The sequence below is a fragment of the Coturnix japonica genome, chromosome 1 (assembly GCF_001577835.2).
Source record: "Coturnix japonica isolate 7356 chromosome 1, Coturnix japonica 2.1, whole genome shotgun sequence".
Taxonomy (NCBI): Eukaryota; Metazoa; Chordata; class Aves; order Galliformes; family Phasianidae; genus Coturnix; species Coturnix japonica.
The window spans coordinates 45,550,604-45,563,523 of record NC_029516.1 but is presented as its reverse complement, the minus strand read 5'-3'; the positions used below and the strand labels follow the sequence as shown (position 1 = coordinate 45,563,523).

Here is a 12,920-nt window from a genome sequence, read left to right as displayed (position 1 = left end):
GGCAGGGCGAGGGGGCGGAGCGGGGCTGGCGGCGCCTGCCTGACGGGGCGGGCAGCCAATCGGAGGGCAGGATGATGTCATGGGGGCGGGGCGTTCCCGAGGAGGTGGAGGTGATGAGGGGTGGTAGCTCGCCCTTAAAGGGACAGCGCTGATTTTTGACACGGGGTGGGAGTGTCGGTTTTTCTTTTTGCTTTCCTGCTTACTTGCTTGCTTGCTTTCTAGTTAATGTTTAATGAGCTCCCGGGGATGAGGTTTAGGTTCCAAGGCCCCCATACCTGCGGTGGCGAGGGAACGGGCATTGTGTGTCCAGCCTGTGACCTCTAGTGGCTGAAAGCATTGGGATCACCTGAAATGAAGAGAAGGGGCCCAGTAATTAATGGTGTGTGAGGGAGGAGGCAGCAGCCTGTCTGTGTCCTGTAGCCAAAGAGCCGGAGGACATGATACAAGCACAAAGCAATGTGCATGAAATAGTTAGGAAAAAATGCTCTTGCCACATCTAACATACAAAGCTGACAAGGCAGAGCCCGATGGCACCAGGAGCGTGAGGAAGAACCTCTGGGCCTATAGTGCACACATAAATCTCAGCTGTAACATAGTTCTCTGCACTAACAGGGTTATCCCTCCAGAGGGTGGTTCAGTGAAAGAGGAACAGTGAAAACATGACGTGTTCCCGTGGCCGGTGGCTTTTCTGGGAGTTTTAGGTTTAATGAGGAGTCAGGATATTTACCTTCCTTTACTAAGAATAGCACTGGAGGGATCTGAGAGAAGCGCTGCTGGCAGCTGGCTGTGCTGTGCTGCACTGGGACCCGGCTGCAGCTCAGCACCACGCGCTCACTGCCCCCAGATGGGATGAGGGAGGGAGCTGGAAGCAAATAGAACTTGTGGGTTGGGATAAAACCTATTTGATAAGGTAGGAGAACTGAAATATATATAAACACATCTATATCTGAAGTGCAGTTACTTGCCACCTACTACAGACACCCAGCAGCAACACAACTGCCCACAGACCAACAAGTGGCCCAGCAACACCCAAGCCATGGGTGCACCGCTAATGTTGAAAGAGGCCGAGCTTTGGAGCCTTGCACAGAAATGCTTTGATTTTCCAACGCTGATGTCTTAATGTTCTCAGTGATGACTCAGTTTCGCATGGATTTCACTTCTCCTTAAAGAAAATCACAGGGAGCAGGGAAAACCGACCATAAGAGAACAACACCAGGAGGTATCCATAAGAGCGTTTCTAAAGATGAAGTTCTTAAAATGGCTCAACATTAGGCTTAACCTTAACAGCTGAACGGCCTTCAGCCACCTAAAGATGACTGTGCTTAAAACCATAAGCTATTACAGAAACCTTAATGACCCAACGACTCAGAACATGCCTAATAATGTTTGTCTTGCCTTTTGTTGGTGGTCAAAATGAATGAGAAAGAGCCTGGTGGGCACAGCTGGCTGCTCCAGCTCACTGTGTATAAATATATTTAAAACTGCATATAATGAGTTCTGCTAACTTGATTTCTGACTACCTATACACATCTTAGTCTAGCATTTCCCAGGTTTTCCAGTGGTTTGCATGAGCCACAGCAGCAGATGCTTGTGCGCAGGGTGTGTGTAGGGGCTTTCCAGAGTGGTGAGGAAACCCCTCCCAAAGGCACTTGGACAACCAGAAGGACTGCAAGCCCTGAGCCCCAGCAATGTTAACAAATGGGCTACCACTGTCAGGTTCCTGCAAGACACCAATGTGGGCTGCATGGGAAACCACCTCTGTGGGGTCTCTCCCTGATCAGCTCCAGTGAGATGTACAGGGAGTTTCTGCTGGACCTTAGGATCCTAGAATTATTCTGAGCTGGAAGAGACCCACAAGGGATCACCAAGTCCAACTCCTGGCTCCATATAGGACCACCCAACATTCAAACTCTATGTCTGAGAGCACTGTCAAAAGGCTTTTAGAACTCTGGCAGGTTTGGTGCCCTAACCACTGCCCTGGGGAAGAAATTGGCCATAATTGCCTGCATGAAGGCTGGACAAGCTCTTCTGCCAGACAGCGTACTGCCAGTCACTACAGCATCAAAGCCCAGCACATCTCTGCATGGCTTCAAACCAGAGCCTACAGATCCTACACTTCCCTCCCTGGCTGAAGGAGCAGAGGTTAATGAGCCTGAAGGGATGGGCAGGAAGAGGGGGGTACAGAAGCAGATACTGGAGTTCAGGTATATGGATTTGAGTGCAGATGAGGGCTGTAGAGGCTTAAGATTTGGCTCCTAATGGAGTGCAGAGTCCTGCTGTGTTGTTTGCACTGCTGTGTGTTGTAAAACTAGGAGTGAATGGTATGTCCTCAGTCTTGTTTAATCACGCCCTGACAAGCAAGAATAAGAAGCCATTGGAGGAAATGTCTGACACGATTCCCTGCCTTCAGAGAGGCCAGGCACTTGCACACTTTTAACAATCAAATTCTTTGCATGGTTTGGTTCTTATTTTCCATGTCCTGTGCTTCAGTCCAATTGCTGTCCAATAATTCCTGTGGTAGGAATGTATCTTGAGGAAGGAGCTGAGGGAGGGCATAAACCTCTTAGAAAAGTGGTTCAGTGGCCGTGTCTAAACCACCAGAGACAGATTCTCTGGGCAAGGGATCTTCCTTCCTATCTCTCCTTTTCAAGCCAAGAAGATCTAGCGTGCTCCAGTGCTCTGAGAAATAGTAATGTATAGGAAAAGGAGGGTGAAAAGCACAAGAATTTCCAAAGAAAAAATTGAATGGGAAAGTGGTTAATGCATGTGAAAAGTGTGTGAACTAGTATCAGAGTTTGGGTGCAGTAATTAAAGTATATTCTGTTGACCAGTGTATTAATTATTAACTTAAGGCTGTGGCTTTCAAGTTGTGCTCTGTATGGGTAGAAAAGGCTTTACAGTAGTCAACAGTGCTGTTCACAAACTCATGGTTTCAAAAGCACAGAGGTAGAGATGTGCTGCGGTTCTTGAAAAAATAAAGTCGAAGGTTGGCTGTAATCTTTTGAGCTGAAAGGACAGGGACACCAATTTGTTTGGGGGTTATTGTAGTACTTTATTGCTTCCCATAGATGGAGCCAAACCCACAATGTCAAGCCATATATGACTCACTTGGAATGAATGCAGCTTCCCCAAATCGCAGAGCACTACTGTAGGAGGGTTTATACTATGTCTCCAAACCCCACTTCCTGCCCATTCCTCCAGACTGACTCCCTAATTCTCTTTCACTGCCTCTCAAGTGTGTTCCCACACTACAACACTGACTTTCCTATACAACTTGAGGCAAAATGTTCTTCAGATGTCAGAATAATTACCTTCCTAACCACACGTTATATGAAAAATTGTGTTCTTGATCTATTCTGCTTCAAACTGAATGGATAAATCATTGGAAGGGGACTTAGAAAACATGTTTATCACAGAATCCTCTAAGATGGGAAAGGACCTTCAGATTCCAATCATCAACCTGACCTACCAGGTCCCATCACTAGCCCATCCCTTGATGCCATGTCTACACATCTCCTGAACACCTCTAGGGAATGAGACTCCATCTCTTCCCTGGACAGCCCCTTCCAAGGCTTGCACAGCCTCTCTGTGAAGAAATTCTTAGTAACATTCAACTGGAATGTTCTCTGGCACAACTTGAGCCTGTTTCCTTGCATCCTCATTTTAGAGGCTTCTTCCCTGAACTGCTGTGTTGTAAACTTGAGCAAAGCTTTGGCCTACTAGGTCTGATGACTCTGGCCCTCCACTGTAAAATATTTGTGATCCACAGATGCAATGCAATGGCTTGTGGTAGAAAGCAAGGATCTAGGGGATGAGAGAGGAGAATTATTACAGTCTCTCTCACCTCTGAAATGATAGCTGAATTACAACAATTTAATTAAAAATAAAAAAAAAAAGAAACTGTGTAGGAAGACAGACACATCTATCAGCTAAAGAAGGGTAAGGGCATTACAGGGTAAAGAGCCTCTGGAAGTAATAAGTCAGAGCTAACCTCCTTGGCAGCAAATCAAAGTTCTTTGCTTACTTTAAGAGCCAAGGAGGATATCTCACATCTGTTCCCAGAACAGCACAAAGCATCCCGTGTCCTAGTAATGGGCAAGAGTAAATATTTCCACACTGGTTTTACTTACCTGGCAACAGGTTTCCTTCTGTTGGACTTGAGGCAGGATTGTGGATGGATGGAGTGCCCTTTTTCTAAACTTGTAATGGATGAACAAAAGAGATGTTTTCTCAAAATGATTTTCTCAAAAAATTTCAGGGACTGGGCTTGTTGTCCTGCTGTTAATACTGGATCACGAAAGAACTGGAACACTGAGCTTATGTGTTGGTAACATCCCTGTGATTCAAACACATGAATACATGGCTGCCTGGAGAATTGGTCTGTGTCTAGTTTGTATCACTATGGTTTTATTCCTACAGTTGCATTTGCAATGGCCACTGTAACAGTTTATGGTCAGTGATCAATGCAATAGTCTGTCCATTTCTCAGGGGCATGTGAACGCATCAAGGGCTTGTCAAAAGAAGCTGAGGGAGATGGGGAGGGAGTTCTGGTACTAAAATCAACTAAAAGGAGCAAAAGATCAAGTAGTGATGCTGTCTGCAGAAGGCGGCCTCACTTAGGCCTGTTTTTCCTATATGGAATAACAAATCCAGGAAGGAGCATCCAGGGAAAGGTAAGTAATAATAAAGACTTTGAAGGGACTGTACTGGCTGCTGCTAACTCCTATCCTGTATGAAGACTCAGCTAACCTGAAAGGTGACAAGTTGTAAAATGGGTAACAGGAGATGTATTTATTGCAGAATGGTGTTATATGCGTATAGGAAATGTTTTTATGTCAGAGTCATGTCATTCGTCAGAGTTTTGCAGGCTATCATTGAGAACAAGAGTGAGCTTAACTCTTAAACAGGATTAGAGTGGGGGGGAAGGGGTGGGGGGGAGGAAGGAAAGGCTAATTAGAGGCTCTCGCTTATATTATCTCTCTCACATTTGAGGAATAGAATTCCACCAGCTTCGGGGCATGCAGCAACCTCAGAAGGCCCTTGACTAGAAGTAGCTTCTTGTGTGAGTAAATTATCCTATTCTTCTCTTGACCTTTGCTGGGTGTGATCTGCTGCTGCTGCTTTCTATCATAGCTGGGACGGCAGCCTGCAGGGATGTTTATCTCTGTGAGTTTCTGCTTCTGCTGAGGCGCCCTGGTAAAGGTACGAGCTGGAATTTCAGCCTGCTTTCAGGTCACATTCATTGGCAGAAGAACAGTGTGATGGACACACATAAGGGTATAGTGACTGAGGTGTTTTTTCCAGTGCTTGACTGCATCCAAAATATAAGAAAATAAATATTAAATATGTATTTTTGTGACTATGTTTCTGTTTTCACAGCAGTGCAGTTTTCAGAGCATCTCTTCAGTTAGTAATGTCCCACCTCGTATCTTGGGCATCATCCATCTCCTGGTTGTTGTCTGCTTTTCTACTGCCATTTCTGCTATAGTGAAGAAATCCCACTTCCTCCAGTGCCACCATGTCCCAGTCATCATCTTCTTCAGTCTTTCCATAGTGGTTCCTCTTCTGTATCTGTCAGCACATGGGCAGTGGTGTCTGACACATTGGAGAGCCCCATGTTGGTTCCCCAAGCCATGGAGGTCTGCACTTCCCAGCACCCCAGTTCTCTCTGCTGTGTCCATAGGCAGATATTTAGCCACTCTTCACCAATCTTGTCCTGAAGGTGTGGGAAGTTCCCTCTTGCTGACTTGTGTGTCTCCTCCTGAAGAAAGGACTGACCACACTTTAGCCAGGAGGCATGGAACAAGGCAAAGGTCAGAAGCATTTGCTCTACAGAGAGTATTGTATATCCAGTACAGGTGCCTCGAGTCCAGAAAGACTTTAAAAGGTATTTAATTTTCCCTGCCAAATCCATGCTTTAATACATCTGAGCTGCTCCAATGTATAATTTGGTCAAATGACAAGCACAGAAAAGAATGTGGTGATTACACACAAAACTTTGCATGGTGTAAATGTCAAGAAAAGAGGAGTGGTTGTGATGGTGCTACTGTGATAGCCAGGAGTGCTCAAGTAAATCTGAGAAAAGGAAAATTTGGGGTCAATACAAGGAACAAAAAATATGAGCTAAACAAAGCAGCCTAAAAGAAGGAACCGCATAAAGCCCAAGAAACCAAACAAAACCTTTCCTCCAAGCAGTTATTTTGAGAGAGGAAAAGTACCACCTCTTTCCAGTTCTCTATGAGCTTCACACTTGTTGAGGATATTTTTAATAAGGGAACCACCCACAAAATGCTGGTGATGGTGAATGCCCTGGGAGACACAGGGAAAGAGCCAACAATAGTCACTGCTCGACCAGAATAATTCCCAAAAGGGAGAGGCTGAATCCCCTCAAAAGCAATAAATATAAAGAGAACAGAAAGCTGGCATGTGTACTACATGACGCATGTAGCAGCACAGCCTTCTGTTGGGCATTGCACGTAGAGGGCAGACATCATCATTTGCTGTTACTAAAATAAAAAGCCTATAAAAAGTACTTCTTCCACTTATGGAGGCAAATAAATTTGACAACAGTGATTTGTCTCCTTACTGCAGAACCGATGTTGTTTTTCTCTTGTTCTGTTTCCTGCTTTCCCTGGTGAGCTTTAAGTGCAGAGAAGTGGTTGTTTGATGCGGGTGAGAGCCTCAGACAAAGTGGCTGAGACTGAGAAAACAGCAAACCTGGAGTGCTCTCCCTTCAGTGGAGTGTTCCTGGGGTTTAAAGGATGTGACCGAACATATTCAGTCTGAGTGGAGGAAATGCTAAAAATGACCAGAAATAGTCTTTAAATGTATGTGCCATGTTAGAAGATCAGCTGGGGGCAGCCATATGTATAGCCAGAAGCAGGGCTCAAAGCTGCAGCTGGGTTTTGATTACAGGAGCTGCTCCCTGCCAGTCCAGTTGTTCTAACTATATATTAAACGGGCAAAGCAGTACCACGAACATTACAGCATCCCCCACCTGGGAAGAATGCTCCCAAAAGCTGCATATAGTCCAAGGGTGCCACAAGCTCTGGGGACATCACCTCCACACGCCAAGATGCAGGAACCAAAAGTGCAGTACCCTGAGACTTTACACGGGAGCTTATAACCTACAGTACCCACTTGGTGTGTTAATGTGTTGGAGAATCTTAACAAGGAAGGATATGGTTTCCATTTTATTCCTGCCTCTCATAATGGGTTCCAGCACTTTTCAGCTTGTTGGGTCAGCAAGTGAGACACAGGAGCCACGCAAACCTCTCTCACAGCCCTGATGCAGCTGGGCCTTGTCTTGTTTGAGTGGGAGCATCTCCAAGAGGCCACAGCAAAATTCAGTCCCCGTGGTCCCAACCATTTATGGTTTATCCAGAGACCATCATGCAAAACCAAGGATGAAGTTGTTCAAGACGCTTGATTGTGAAGGGGGAGGTTCTCCTTGAGTGTCAACTCACTCATGGCCTAAAGAGTACCCTCATGCTCTCATGTTCTCTCCATCCTGTCCCTGCTGCTTCTCTCCCAGACAGACCTTGTGTTTGAGGTTTTATGTGCCTTGTTACCCTTATGCTGCCCAGGAAACCGCATTTGATGTTGGCTGGGAAACATGTTAGATAGAAGAAAATGAAGCTGTGAACACTTGTCTGTGCTGCTGCTCATCAGACAGCTGGAAAGTTTAGTTCGTAGATGGAAAATAAACCAGGTGACATCTGGTGGGCAGAATGCCTTGAGCTGTTGGGCCACATGAATTCTTGGGGTAGCTCAAAGGGGGCAATGGACAACCAGAGAAAGAGGGATGATGGTCAGATCAGCTCCCCAGCACCTGCCAAAGTTGTTCCTGGAGCAGTTTTGGAGATTACTCATGTGGTAACAGATATAACGGAGAGGGAATGGCTCCACAGGGCTGCAGTTCTATTGCCAACACTGTGAAATGTTGCACCACACCGCTGCCATTGGAGGTCCCACACAGTCATGATGAACGGGATGGAGGAAGCCAGTTGGCCTAGTCCAGAGGAGAAGAAGGCTAGAGGGTGGTTTCATCCACACAGTGATGTGGGTGGCTTTGTGAAGCACTGGCTGCTGGCATCCCCAGCAGCACTCAGTGGTGGTGGCCCCAGCACACTTAAACCCATGAGCTGGTTTGCCCACAAAGGGCAGGGAGAGATTTCCAGAGAAAACTGTTCACAGTGACCTTCTCCTTTCATACAACACAAACTCAGCATCCTGTTCCACCCAGCCCATGACAGCACTGGGGAACAAAAGCAACAAAGGAGCTGACATGGGCAAGCATCATAAAAATCCTGGCTGTGCACTTGTGCCCAGTAGGACTTTCCCTTCACTTCCACAGATGACAAAAAGCCACCACAGAACCTCAGGGGCCCTTTAAGCAGAAGCTGTCAGAGCCACAGATGGCTGAATGCCCTGGCTCTTGGTAATACTTTGAGTGGGCGTCTGGGCTGTGTGAAAGTTGCTTGCACTGCACAAATGGAGCAGAGGAAAATCCCTGACTCCATGGGCAAGGGCAGGTGTGGGGCAGGACTAACAGCCAGTACTCAGCTGCTGCTCACAGCTCAGGTAAGCAGAGTGTTTGGGATGAGGTTTAAGGCTACCAATTGTCATAGAGTCTATGAATCAGAGATTCATAGAATGGCTTGGGTTGGAATGGACCACAAAGCCCACCCAGCCCCAAACCCCTGCTATGGGCAGGGCTGCCACCCAGTGACTCAGGCTGCCCAGGGCCCCATCCAACCTGGCTTTGAACCTCCAGGGATGGGGCACCCGCAGCTCTCTGGGCAGCTGTGCCAGCGCCTCACTGCCGTCTGAATAAAGCCCGTCCAGGTCTTTTTGGATGGCATCCCTTCCTTCCGTCAAGTCCTCTGCCTGTTTCCCTATACTGGGGGACAGTGAGCTCTTTCCCTCACAAAAGGGCATCCTTAAGGAGGTGCCAGCTCTGCTCCCTGTCTCTGTTCCCAGTGACAGCTTCCCAGGAGATCTCACTCAATAACTCTTTAAACAGCTGAAGTTTCACTCTTCTGAAGTTCAGGGTACTGACTGAAGGGAAGGCATAGAGGGATCTTTGTATGGACACCTGAAGGAAGGCTGCAAAGAACACAGCACCAGGAAACAATTTTTCACCTTATGGATGACAGAGCATTGCCAAAGGTTGACCGAGGCTGAGAGGTGCTATCCTTGAACATCAAAACCCACCTGGAGGTGACCATGAACACCCAGCTCTGATGTCCCTGCTTGAGCAGAGATTGGACCAGATGGACAGAGGGCTCTTCCCACCTCAGTTCTCTGTGATAGTTATGTTTATATTCTGTATTTCAGAACACTGTCTACCCAATTCAACCGAACAACAAACAACCCCCCCCTCCTCCAATAATCCAAATTAAAAAGGCATGATGCAGATAGTGAAGTTTCTCTAGCCTTGATACTCATGTATTGGGTCTATCTCAATATAGTGGAATAATTTTGTCTGTCAGTCAAACAAGAGGACCAAAGTAAGTGCTTAACTGAAAGGCATTTATCAGAGCTGCCTCCCACATGCCTATCTCACACCTCAGGTTCTGTTGCTAGGAAAAATCGTATCTGTGGAATATATGTAATGCAGTAACTAGTTTTCTATCTTCAGATTTTACATGGGAATCCAGATACATTCATTATTCCTTAATCCACTTGTTTGCTTTTGTACTAAAGGAGCAACATTTTTTATCATTTTAATAAATTGGGGTATTTCTTTGCACTACTCTGCCCACCATCACCACAGTTACATTCAGCATTTCCTTTTAGCCTTGGAGACAAATGCATCTCTTTACCAGGGCGTTAAAGTTTATACTGGACTGACAACTCAGCTTCCCAGCAAGGATAAAAGTTATTCCTTGGTGTCATAGGGTGCACGTTCCAGCAATGTGCCCCTGCTGCTAAGAAGAGTTAATGTTATCCCCAGCTGCATTAGGCAATGGTTTGTTAGAACTGAGAAAATGTGATTGCCTTTCATCAGCGTTGGTGAACCATGACTGGCAGTGCTGGGCACAGTTCTGGACCCACTGGTACGAGTTACATGGACAGACTTGTGAGAGGCCAGGGAAGAATGAAGATGCTGATGAAGGGAGGAGAGCACCTCTCCTTTGAGCACCCCTCTTTTGAGGAGAGGCTGCGGGCTGGGCTGTTTGGGGAGGAGAAGGAAAGGGGCGAGCACACAAGCAACTGCTGGTTTTTGTGAGGCAGAGACATTTGTAAGAAAGCAAGAGCGGGAGCTCATTTCTACGTGGTTAGTTCAGAAGTAACTGCATTGTGCATGGCTGAGCTGGGAAGAGCTGTACCAGGTGATTGCAGAATGAATGTTACTTCATCCTCCTTGTTATTGCAAGCTGCAGATCTAAACTGCCTCTCTGTTGCAACCCACTGCAGCTGTGTCTATTTCTCCACTCCCCCCATACTTAGTTCTGATTCTCAGCTTCCCTGCGGTACTGTTGTGTTTGGGTTTGTGTGAAATCCCTCTTAGCACCGCCTTTAAGAATCCTGAATTTTGCACCTCGAGTTTGCTTCACTTGTCCAAAAGGCTGAGCGTTCTTGTTCTCACTGTTGTAGCAATGCAGGGGCTCTTTGCTTGGTAAGCAGAGAGGGATGCCGTTGGAATCTTCTGGTTGGCACTGATTTTCCTTGTCTTGTGTTTGCATCAGGTGTTGTGAACGTACTCCTGACCACTCCCCTTTGGGTGGTGAACACACGGCTGAAGCTGCAGGGAGCAAAGTTCAGAAATGAAGACATTGTGCCGACCAATTATAAAGGCATCATAGGTGAGCATCTGCTGTCCTCAAACAAGGAGGAGCTCCTACACTGGAATCTCACAGCAAGGACTCTGAAGATGAAGGACTGTTATTGTGGGATTTCTGTGCTCAGTCTAATCTCTAACCCACACTTGCCTTCAGGCTGCCTTGCTCTGTAAGGAAAGAAGATCATTTTGAAGAGGGCTTTTCCATTAACTACCCGATTAGAATAGAGGGTAAAATTGACATAGAGTTGAGTGTTGAGGACTTTAAAAAAGTGGAGCATCAGTCTTCAAGTACAACATCTTCTACAACCAGAATGTTGTGCTCGTAACCGTAACGGCTTGTTTTTCTACCTCATTTCTCAGATGCCTTCCATCAGATCATACGGGATGAAGGAGCCTTAGCTTTATGGAACGGTACTTTCCCCTCCTTGCTGCTGGTCTTCAATCCTGCCATACATTTCATATTCTATGAGGGCTTTAAAAGAAAGCTTTTAAAAAAGCAGACACAGGTAGTTTTACATACCCTGTAACCCTTCCTCAAGTAAATGAAATATGTTGGTTGCCCATATTTCTGATTGGAACCAACCTACTTTTGTAATTTGGAGAACATTCTGGACACCCACGAATTTTCAGTAATAAACTCACACAGACGTGAACTTTCACACTTTCTTCCACTGAAACAGACTGTAATCACGTTGTTTCAGTAACCTGCCTGGAGGTGCAGGTGAGAAATGCAAAAGCTTCTGAGTAGGTAGGAATTACAAATGAACTCCTGTTGTGGGGAAGCTGCTTGTTTGCACTGTGTTTTGGCTCTTAGGAGTGAGATAACCTCAAGCTTCATGATACTTCTTTTATTCCAGAGATGCTTAGAGAGCCAAGAAGCAGGTAATGCTACTGAACTGTGAAAGATATGCAGGCTGATGGGGTGCTTTGTGTTCTCTCTGTATTGAACAGCTGACATCTTTGGATGCTTTTGTCATGGGTGCAGTAGCCAAAGCCGTTGCCACCACCCTCACTTATCCTTTGCAGAATTTCTGGGTAACTGATCTAGAGAAACCTGGCATAAACGACTGCAATGAGAAGAGTTTTCTTTTATATGCAAGGGATGTCTCAGAGGCTTAGGACTGCATGGGCACGTGCACAGGAAAAGATGATGAGAAAAATCCATCCAATTAGTTTTCTCCCATCAGCATTCATAATAGGCAGCACTTGGTACCAGCTTCACATCAGTAAGTTGCCACTGCTCCTCAAGGACTCTGAAAGGACAGACTCCCCAAGACAAAGGCATAGACAAGATTTCTTGTACAAAAGGATAACTCCATTCCTCTCAATGTCCCACCATTGAGCTGAGACAATGGAGCATGTAATGGGACCCCACCGTATCTGTAACCTACCCAGATAAGCTGAGATCACCTATGGATCCCACATTAAGATCTTCAGGGTCACACCAAGAATTTTCAAGTGACAATTCTCAGCAAGGATGCCATAGGGAAGCCATCCAAAGTGCTCAGAATTTATCTAATGCCACATCAGCCTTATAGGAAGGAAAATTAAAAACAAAAATAAAAATCAAGAGCTCCATATGTGGATGTTAAGTGCACTGAAGAGATTAGCTGCTGCTAAGAATTAAAGCAGCACCCACAGTGAGGGCAGCCGGGTAAGGAGCGCTGACGACTGCAGCTCCCCTGGCATAAGAGGATCACTGGGAGAGCTCAGACAAATGCGGTTCCCTCTTACAAATCGCGTTGCCTTTGTTACTTGGTTAAGTAATTCTAAGCAAATGACTGTTTTAGATATACTGTCTCCCCCTCTGACTCTGCTTTAAATCATATTGATTAAAAACTCACCAACACATAAGTGATGCCAGCCCCACCAAGAGCTCCACCACTCCCCGTGTCCTTGTACTCTGCTGCCACACACTCATCAGGTGGGAAATGTTTTTCACAAGCAATGGGAAAATGATTGTGGCAATGGCGATCACTGCATTTTGCAACAGACCCCTGTGGCAGGAATGTGACAGTTCGCTCCCACTTCTAGGATTGTGTTTGCTTGCCTTTGTAACACGTATGGGAGGAGCAGGGCAAGCACTCCTCTTGTCCTTCCTCAGCAGATGAGCAGTAAGATGCACAATGGA

The 12,920-nt window shown here is 46.1% G+C and overlaps 1 long non-coding RNA gene across 1 annotated transcript; it reads left to right on the top strand.

The window, feature by feature from the left end:
• The first annotated feature begins 9,954 nt into the window (after nt 1-9,954).
• On the top strand, nt 9,955-11,836 carry LOC107312927. Its single transcript, XR_001554700.2, has 3 exons — nt 9,955-10,811; nt 11,150-11,295; nt 11,741-11,836. It is a non-coding gene; the product is annotated as an uncharacterized LOC107312927 (long non-coding RNA).
• Nucleotides 11,837-12,920: the final 1,084 nt, after the last annotated feature.